Here is an 11325-nt window from a genome sequence, read left to right on the forward strand (position 1 = left end):
TATTATAAATAACATTTTATTTAGATATTATGTCATAACGTATAAGTCCGTGGACCTACCGCTAGACTGAGAATGGAAAGGAGTCGTTACCAATCTTTTTTGATTAGGTGCGATTGACCACCTGATTTAAGCTGATCTGCAAAATAGAGGTTAGGTTTGAAAGTTAATTGTGCATGAGAAAGGTTGTAGCACCCCCAAAACGTCCATTTAAAAGATAGTACTAGTTTAATTTTGAATTATTTAAGCCTTGTTCATTTTTATAATTTACTAGATAATTTATAAATTTTATCTTAACAGTAAAACCTTTTCTAAATTCTTGTTCATTTATTTATTGTTTTGAAAACATTATTTTCAAGAAAGTTTTTTTTCAAAATATTTTTTTTGTTTGAAATATATTTTTCAAAAAAAGATATCAGTGGCAGAAGTAATTTTTTTTATTCATTTGTTTTTTTTAAAACAAAAAATAAAAAAAAAAGGTTAGAAATAAAATAAAATCAAATCAAATGAAAAAAGAAAAACCTGCGATCGGCTCGGGTCAGGATACAAGTTGGCCTGTGGGTCTTCAAGTCGACACTCGAATTTTAAGTTGCCAAAACGACATCGTGTAGAGGCAATATATAAAGCACCATTCAGTGTTTTTTCCTTAGAACTCTAGAGCCTCTCTCTCTCTACCCCATAAAGCCTCTGACTTCTCTCTAGAAAATCCACCAGAAAGTTCAACTGAAAACTGAAAATCTCATCGATTTCTATAAACTTCATTAAAAAATTCAACCAAAAATTGAAAAATCAACCAGTTTCTGAAAAACCTGCCATATTCTAGAATCTCACTAAAATCTGGTCGAAAACTTTAACCTTCGTCAAAAAATTTCATCGAAAAATTCAAAGTTCTTCAGAAAACAAAAAAAAAAACTCAAAAAAATAAAAAAAAATATGAAAAAATTTCTATATCATCCTAAACTCCTCATGAACTTTATACAACCCTAAATTCACCTCCAAAAGCTTGAATTCACTCCCAGAACCATAAATTAACACCATAATTCCAATTCCCAAATCCCAGAAATTCTTACTACCAAAATTTTCCCAAAACTTCTCAAACAATTTTCTCTCTGTTTTTTTTATGTTTCTCTGCTTGTTCTTGTTCTATAAAATTAGACCAATTTATAAGCAGCCTAGTGATCAATTCAAGAAATGGACAGAATCAATCCCAAGCTTGATTCCTAGGTTTGCATTCTGTCCAGACGAGATTTTAGAGCTAAAATTTCAGTAGTTGTATTAGTTTGATTCTATGTTGACCAAGAAGATTCTGAGCCTAATTTTCTCATGCATGTTGAATCAAAAGAAAAGTAGAAAAAGAACAGAAAAGGAAAAATAATAATAATAATAATAATAATAATAATAATAATAATAATAATAATAATGATGATGATGATGATGATGATGATGATAATAATAATAATAATAATAATAATAATAATAATAATAATAATAATAATAGTAATAGTAGTAGTAGTAGTAGTAGAAAGCATCCACTTGGACCAATATGGGTCATAATGGGCCCAAACCAGGTGGGCCTGATCAAAATAGGCCTAGTTAGGCCCAGATCAAAATAGGATCAATTGAGCTTGGACCAAAATAGGCCCAAATCGAGCTCGGATCAAAATGAACCCAATTGGGCCTAGACCAAAATGGGCGCCTACAGCTATTCTATTTTGCACATCTTTATTAGACAATGATGTTGTAAAGACCTAGACACCCACTCTAGTCTCGAATTTTGAAAAATGACCTAAACTAAGCCAAGGTTAAGTGAACGAAATTAAACCACGAGTCAAATGAAGTGACTAGGACCGAGTTAACGTAAAAAATGAATGATCAAGGTGAAACCACGAATCATAAGAAATGATCTGGATTGAGCCAATATTAGGTGACTGAGACAAAACCATAAGTCAAAATAAAAGCAACCAAGATCGAGTTGAGGTTGAAATAAAGACCAGGATGAAACCACAAGTCATGAGAAATGATCTAGACTGAGCTAAGATCAGGTGACTAGGATAAAATCATAAGTCAAAATAAAACGACTAAGACCAAGTTGAGGTGGCAAATAAATGATTGAGATGGAATCGCAAGTCATAAGAAATGTTTTGGACTAAACCAAAATTAGGTGACTGGGACAAAACTACAAGTCAAAATAAAGTGACCAAGATCGAGTCAAGGTCAAAATTAAATGATCAAAACGAAACCACGAATCATAAGAAATGATCTGGACTAACCGAGATTAGGTGATGTAAATGCATGCTTTATCTAGGATGCAAATGAATCATTAATTGTGATGCCAAGGCTTTTGCCTTTTTCATTTCTATACACTTTTAGCAAAGAAACCATCGAATATTATCTTAAAGAAATCCCCCTTAACTCTTGGCAAAGAAACTATTTTTCATCAACTCGAATGTGCATTTTTGGCAAAGAAACCATTTTTTATTAGCTTGGAAAAATGCAAGGAAACCATTTTTCATTAGCCTGGAGGCATGTTTTTGGCAAAGAGTCTTTCATCTATTTATTTGTTTGTCCCAAAGAAAGCCATAGACGTCAATTTCCTTTTCCCCTCTCTTTTTTTTTTCATTTTATTTAGGGTTCATCTTTTGCCTTTATCTCCTTCACACTTCTTATGATTTTGTTCAATTATTAATCATTATTCCAATTTAAAAGTATGAGGATGCAAGTTATTCATTTCTTCCATTCATGACAAGATATAAAACAGAAGAGCAATGTATAGAATTAAGAGAATAATAAGATGGCTTTCATTTATTTGGACAATCAATTACAAATGATGGTGTGAAGGAAAGAAAATACACAGAGGTAGCTATTTTGGGGTAGTAGTGCCCCAAGATAAATGATTAGATAACTATGATAACAAATCTCAAATCTCCTTTAAAAGCTCAATTAAAACTTGATGCCCTAACACTTTAAAGTTCTCTAAAATTTACTGTCCCTGATATGCCTTTCCAAGTAGTGCCCATTGAAGCTGTCTTTCAAAGTTTCAATCCAAAACTTTGGATCTAAATTGCCCTTCTGAGTTTTCGGCTTAAACTTTCCTTTTTTTTTTTTTGGGTTCAAATTATTTTTTTAAATTTTTAACTTGAACTTCTCTTCCTTTTTTTTTCTTTTTTTTTTTTTTGAATCAAGTGAAATACTTCTTTACTGCGTTAGAAATGATAGGACCGAAAGTTCATCTCCATCCATTTCTAACAAGATCAAAGCTCATCCCTAAAAAGCTCTTTTTACCACGTAAGGCCTTCCTAATTCGGAGTCCATTTTCTTTTATCATCATGCTGACTTGGAAGAATCCTTTTCAACACCAACTCTCTTTTTTGAAACTGCCAAGGTTTGACCTTTTTATTATGAGCTCTCATCATTTTTTTTTTGTACAATTGGCCATGGCACAGGGCTATTAATCTATTTTCCTCAATAAAGTTCCATTGCTCATAGCATTCTTGAATCTATTCAGCTTCTTCTAGTCCCACTTCCCTTAAACCTTTCAAAGATGAGATTTTTACTTTTACTAGCAACACAGCTTCCATCCCATAGACCAAGAAAAAATGAGTTCGATACGCTTGTAGAGCAAAAGGTAATTTTTCGTATCAGTCATTTTATGTTTTAATCATCTTCTCCAGAATCCTTTTAATGTTTTTGTTTGTAGCTTTTACTACCCCATTCATTTCTGGGCGATACGGAGTCAAATTATGGTGTTTGATTCTGAATTGGACACATATTTCTTGCATCATTTTGCTATTCAAATTCTTCGTATTATCTAAGATTATTCTTTTTAAAAGCTTATATCTGTAAATAATTTCTCTTTTGATGAATTTACAGACCATTGATCTAGTTATAGTGGTGAAAAAGGTAACTTCAACCCATTTAGTGAAGTGATCAATCATCACAAAAATAAATCTATTTTCATTTGAGGCTTTTGGTGTGATAAGCCCAATGACATCCACTCTCCACATAGAAAATGGCCAAGGTAGTGCTATGACATGCAAAGCACTAGACGGAGCCTAAATATTATCAGTATAAATTTGGCATTTATGGCACTTTCGAGCATAATCAATACAATCTTTTTTCATTATCAACCAATAATATCTAGCTCACATGACTTGTCGTGCCATCATATACTTATTTGTATGTGTTTCATATACACCATTGTGCACTTCCTCAATAATTCTTTTAGCTGCAGATGCACTTACACATCGTAGTAACACTTGGTTTTTACCTCTTTTATATAAAATTTTCCTATCTAAAAAGAATCTCATGACCAATCTTTTCAAGATTCTTTTATCATTTTATGTAGCTAGATCTAGGTATTACTGGTTCTTTAGATATGACATAATATCATGATACCAGAGAAAGCCATATTTCTCTTCTTTTAAGTTGGTACAATGTACTGGTATGTTTTTTATATCCAATTTGATAGGTTAAATCTCTACAGTGTCACCAATCTATACCATTGCGACCAAGGTAACCAAGGCATTTGCCATCTGATTTTTTTTCGAGGCAAGTGTTCAAATCGAATTGTTTTAAATTGTTTACACAGCTTTAAAATGTATTTATGATAAGATATGAGTTTAGAATCCTTTGTCTCCTATTCACTTTTCAATTAATAAATGACTAGAGTTGAATCCCCAAACATCTTTAATATTTCAATTTTCCTATCTAAAGTCGCATGTAGCCTCATAACACAAGCTTTATATTTAGCAACATTATTGGTGCAGTTGAAATTCAATCTTGTAGTAATAAGATAGTAACGCTCCATTGAGAATATCAAAACTACTCCAATCTTGTACCTCATGGCATTTGGGCCCTATCAAAATACATCTACCATGTTTCTTCCTCATCATCATTTTCTTTCAATTCTGAGATGATCATTAATTTCTCATTTGAAAAATCAAGCCTCATGGGCTCATAATCATCAGTGGCCCTATCTGCCAAGAATTCAACAATGATACTTCCTTTGATCTCTTTTTGGTTTATATATACTATCTCATATTTCAAAAGCATCACTTGTCATCTTGTGATTCTTTCTAATAACGAAGGTTTCTCAAAGATGTATTTAATAGGATTCAATTTAGCTATGAGTAAAGTTGTATGGCACAGCATGTATTGCTTGAATCTCTTAGCTGTCCGAGCTAAAACACAACATATTTTTCCTAATGATGAATACTTGGACTCATACTCTATAAATTTCTTAGTCAAATAATAAATAGCTTTTTCTTTCTTACTGGATTCATCTTGTTGGCCTAACACACATCCTATTGAGCCTTCACGTACCACTAAGTATAAAATCAATTATTTTCTTAAAATAGAAAGAGCTAATATTAAAGTATTTGATATGTACTGCTTGATTTTATCAAAAGTTTTTTGACATTATTCATTCCACTTCCCAGGATTATTCTTTCAAAGGAGTTTGAAAATGGGTTAAGAGTGAGTTGAAAAATAAACCAGGATATATAATTCAATCTACTTAAGAAGCCTCGAACCTCTTTTTGTGTGCTTGGCAGAGATAAAATCTAGATAGCCCATATTTTGTTTGGATCCACTTCTATCCTTTTTTTCCTGACTATAAATCCCAACAATTTTCTTGACCTAGCTTAGAATGTACACTTAGTTTGATTCAGTTTAAGCTAAAACTTTCATAACCTTTCGAGTAATTTTTTGAGGTTGACTACATGATCCTCCTCTTTTCGAGATTGGTAATTATGTCACCATATACACTTTAATCTCCTTATGCATCATATCATGAAATAGTGTTACCATAGTCTTTTGATAGGTTGTCCCAGCATTATTTAATCCAAAAGGCATAACTTTGTAGCAGAAGGTTCTTCATATGGTGATAAAAGTGATATTTTTTATGTCATTTGAGGCCATTTTTATCTGATTATAGTTAGAGAATCCATTTATAAAAGAGAATACCTAATGTTGAACTGTATTATCCACCAGAGTGTCAATGTAAGGTAAAAAAAAAATATCATTAAAGCTAGCTCTGTTTAGATCTTTATAGTCCACACATATCTGCACCTCGCCATCTTTTTTGAGGATGGGCACTATATTAGCCATCCATTCAAGATATTTGATCACTTGCAAGAAGCCTACCTCAAATTACTTTTTAACTTCTTCTTTGATTTTCAACAGCATATCCGATTTCATTCTCTTTAGCTTTTGTTGCACGGGTTTGCATTTTGACTTTAATGGTAACTTGTGCTCTACTATTTTGGTGCTAAGCCCAGGCATATCTTGGTAAGATGAAGCAAATACATCTATAAATTTTGAACAAACCTTCTAACTATTATCAGTCACTAACTGAAAGTGAAGTGCCAATTCTGACTTTTTTTTATTTTCAGTATCACTCAAATTGACCAATTCGACCAATTCTTGATGAGGTTCAATGGATTTATCTTCCTGTTCAATTAACCTCATTAGGTTCGAGGATAAAATATATTCTTCAAAATCTTCTTCAGTATCAAGTTCATCGATATTAATTGAATTATCAAAGTTAAACCCTATATCGTTGTCATGATTGTCTTCACATTCATTTGAGAACCTGAAAGTTAATAGAATAGGAAAATATTGGTAAGAGATTTTGATGGAAAGATGAATGGAATGAAAGAAATGAACAAAATGCATGCTCCTACTTTTATTGAAATAATGAAAAACAAAAAACCTAAACATAAAGTTTCATCCCAATGCTCTTGGGCATAAGCAATTGAGATATATGATTACATTGAAAGAAAATTAGAAATAATAGGTATTTGGATGACCTTTCAATTTTATAATTCATAACCCGACGGGAATGGATAAACTAAGGCATCTTTTTTTTGGCTTCCATCATCCACCACATGAATGGATAACTTGGCAAAAGCTTCTTCTTATTTTGGTTCCTTCTTTGGGTTTTCTTTAGCTTTTGGAAACATGTGTCCTCTAAGAGTGAAAATTTTATTTAAGTGGAGAACAACAATCGACTCATTCCTTGTCCTCTTACTATGGCTTGGTACTTATTTCATCTCATAACCTAATCTTACTCTACCACTATTATCCTCAAGTTTTGAGAATTCTCTTATCCTTTGAAAGTTCTTGCCCAGACTGACCTAATACTCAAACCCTTGTTAATCATCTGATTGATCATAATCTGATTGAATTTGAGCATTTCACCTACTATATTAACAAGTTCAAAGGATCTATAAAAGCATTCCAATGATTCTTCTGTAGCTTCCACATATAGGACTTTTATGGGTTAGGTTACCAGCAAATCTTCCTCTCAGCCATAATTACCAATTATTCTTTCATATTGAATTTGATCTTTTGATGCAATGAAGAATGAAGGAAGCTTGTCTTGTGGATCCATGATCTTCTCAATAAGTAGTTGTATAATTGAAAAATATCCATAACTTGAAACTTTACATTGAAAACACATTGACCAATTTGTATGGGTAGCTTAACATCTCTCAATACTTCTCACCTAGTCTCATCAAATGCTCAAACCACCATTTGACTATCTTGGATATGAGAAATATCAAAGGGTAACTTTGTCAAAGTACACATAGACATTACATTAATGGCTAACCCATTATTAACAAGAACATTGGCTCCTATATGACCCTTACATTTAATAGTGATATGCAACGCCTTGATATTTCTTTTACCTTTTGATGGACTCTCATCATCACTAAAAGAGATATGGTGTGGTACCACTAGATTATTTACCAGATGATTCACATACTCCACGAAAACATTATGGGCCACATACGCTTGATTCAATACCTTTAATAAGGTATTACGATATGGTTTAAAATTAAAGAAAAATGATAATAGAGAAATTTTACCTGGTATCTAATTCAATTTCTCTACCACAAAGTACTCACTATGTTTAACTAGCTTCAAAAACTTGCAAACATCTTTTTCAAGCACAGGTTTTGATGTATCCTTCTCTGAAATCTCTAGTTCAATTTACTTTTCCTTTTTTTTCTATTTTATTCAAAGTTTTCAGGGTATAACATCTCTCGCTTCTAGTTATGCCCCTACTCTTGTTATATGGACAGTTTCAACCTTTATTATATCTTTTTGCTGCCTTTATGTGGTCACCCTACATTCATAGTTTTAAGGCACCGTTTTATTATATTTATAAGGATAAAGGTGTGGAACTTTGAGGGCTACTAGTTTGGGAGCAAACTTATTTTCCAGCTGATTATGGTTTCTCTTTACAGCATATAATGACAGGTTTTGGCATCCACCTATCTGTCATAGCTACCTCGATGCCTTCTAAGGCTTTCAACTTTTCATACAGCTCTATTTGGCAAATGTCCATAAGTTTTTTGAACTTCACCACGAAACTATTTGTAAACATTAATTGAATGACTTGGTGCCCTATTATGATATTTATATATTTAAGTTGGGCTATGTTTTCTTTTATAAGTGTATGGAGCCACTAGTTGTATCATCCCAATTTTATATAAGGCTTCATATAGTTGATCGAATGGCATCTTAAGCTTCTTTATTCTCCTTTTCATATGTTTTTCTCCTATGTTCAAAGTATTAATCATATGACTGGGTAAAGGATTCCCACTGACATTAGGTGTAGAACTTCTGCTTATATCAAAACTTATCAGTCCTTCATTGATTAAGCTTTGTACCTGATGTTTGAAGGGAATATAATTTTTAATAGAATGTCTTACCATTCCAAAATGATAGTCACAATGGGTATTGGAATCATACCTTTTAGGGTAAGGAGGTTCAAGTTGTTTTATAGAAACAAGGGCTATCAAATGATTTTTGTAAAGCTCTTGATATAACTCCGTGTAACTCATAGTTATGGGGTCAAAGGTTGGTCTTTCTCTGGTTCGTGGTTTTTTGGTATTACTTGTGGTGCTAACTAGATGAGCATGAATTTTAGAGAAGATGGATAATATGGTCAAATAGTTTATTGGTATGAGGATGCAGAAGTATGATTTATTATGTAGTGGTATGTAAGGTAAGCAAGTCGAGTGTAGCTTCTGAATTGCTACCCCTCAAGACTCACAACTAAAGTCTTACTTTTCTTCTCTTTAGGTGCTCTTTTAAAAGACTTACCTTCTTCAAGCTTACCATTCTTAATGATCTCTCTTGCAATCATTATGTCTACAAAATTCTTGGTCTTCTTTCCAATCATCCTCTCATAATAAGGCGACTTTAAAGTGCTTACAAACAACATAATGGTTTTTTTCTCTGTTAAGAGGGGTTGTACCTAGGTAGCCACCTCCCGTCACCTTTAAGCATACTGTTTGAAAGACTCAAATGCCTTCTTTTCATGGCTTGTAAAAAAAGATGATCGAGAGCTATGTCAATGATGTGATGGTACTGATTAATAAAAGATCTAGTCAGATCTTTTCATGTCTTGATACGAGTTTCATCTAAGTGAATGTACCATCTTACTGTTGATCCAATCAAACTATCTTGAAATACATGCATAAGTAGTTTTTCATTACTAGCATATATTGTCATCTTGCGGCAATACATAGTGATATGTGTGATAGGATACTAGGTATCATCGTACTTCTCAAACTCTGGTACTTTAAACTTTGGTGGCATTACCACATTTGGTACTACGCAAAGTCCCACTACATCCATGGATCCATAGAAATCTATTCCCTCTATAGCCTTTAGTCTTTCTTTAAGCTTGTTCATAGCCTATTCAATTTGAGAGTTTTCCAAAGGCGTAGTTGCTTGTGGCTATTTCTTTACCTCATCTGTAGTAGGGAGTTGAACGAGCTCAATTGCCTTTTTAGCAAAGACAGGATTATCATAACTTTGGACATTCTCATGACCTGGTGCATAGGTCATTCTTGGGTAGTTGTATTTTGGAAAAGCTACCTGTTAAGGTTGGAATAATGGTGTGATTTGTTATAGATCAAAGTCTAAAGATATACTGAATTAGTAGTGTAGACACCCAATTTGGTCTAGGCCCGGATCAATTGGGCTTAGTCCAAATAGGTAAGCCCATTTCAATTTGTTTTATTTTATTTTTTATTTTGTATTTTATTTATTTTTTGTAATTTATTTATTATTTATTATTACTATTTATTAATATATATTTTTTTTACTTATCTGTTTTAATATTTTTATTTATCTAATTATTTTCTTTTAATTATCTATTAACATGTTTTTATTTAATTTAATTTTTTTTCTTCTTATTCAGCTGGGATTGGGATGGAAATTTGGAATTCCACCATGAATTTGAGATTCAATCAGAGTCCATATTGGATTCAAGGATTGAATCCCAATCCAAAGAGGAGTTGGGATTGATCAGAAACTCTTCTGATCAATCCCTATAAATAGATCCACGAATCACAAAGACCAAAATAGGGAAACGCACACACTGACTGAGAAAAAGAGCAAGAAAAGAAAGAAAAAGGCATTCAAAAGGGCCAGAAGCAATTTCAAAATTTTTTTAGAATTTTAGTGAATTTTTTTCTAAAAATTTTTGAAAAATTTTCAGATTTCGGTTGAATTTTTCAATAAATTTTGAATTTTTCAATATTTTTTTGGCACTGTTTGAATTTTTCGACCAGTTACCCAGTTTTTAACAACAATTTCCAGAAATCGACTAAATTTTCAGTGAACTTTCGATAAAAACTCATATTTCGATGACATTTTTTAGAATCCGATGAGATTCAACCAGAGTTCTTCATCTGTTTAGAAAGAGGGAAGAGGAAAGGAAGGGAAGAGAGAGAGAGGAAAGTATCGATCTACTAAAAAATAGAGGAATTAGCCTTTTATACCTATTGAAAATGACGTCATTTTGGTGTTACTGTACCCAGAGGATCCACGTGTTTTGAAATCGGGCGACCTAACATGAGCGTCAACCCACTTTTGACCTGCATACCACCAGAGTGCGAGCCGCTTTCGAGGTCGAGCCATTCCTAGGTTTTTTTTTCATTTATTTATTTATTTATTATTATTATTATTATTTATTATTATTATTTGTTGATTAGATTAGAATTATTCAGTATTTTTTATTTTATTTTATTCTATTTTTATCCTTATTTTTATTTTTATTTTTATTTTATTTTTATTATTTTCTTTAAATAAAATTCAAAAAATATATATTTTTAAGAAAAAATTGAAAGTATCAATTTTTCTTGAAAATAAGCTTTCTAAAAAATATTTTTGAGAAAAAGTTGAAAGTATCAATTTTTTTTAAAAATAAGTTTTTCAAAAAAATATTTTTGGAAAAAAGTTGAAAGTATCAATTTTCCTTGAAAATAAGCTTTCTAAAAAATATTTTTGGGAAAAAGTTAAAAATAT

Source organism: Durio zibethinus, chromosome 4 (assembly GCF_047325235.1).
Source record: "Durio zibethinus cultivar Kanyao isolate XHJ-2024 chromosome 4, ASM4732523v1, whole genome shotgun sequence".
NCBI lineage: Eukaryota > Viridiplantae > Streptophyta > Magnoliopsida > Malvales > Malvaceae > Durio > Durio zibethinus.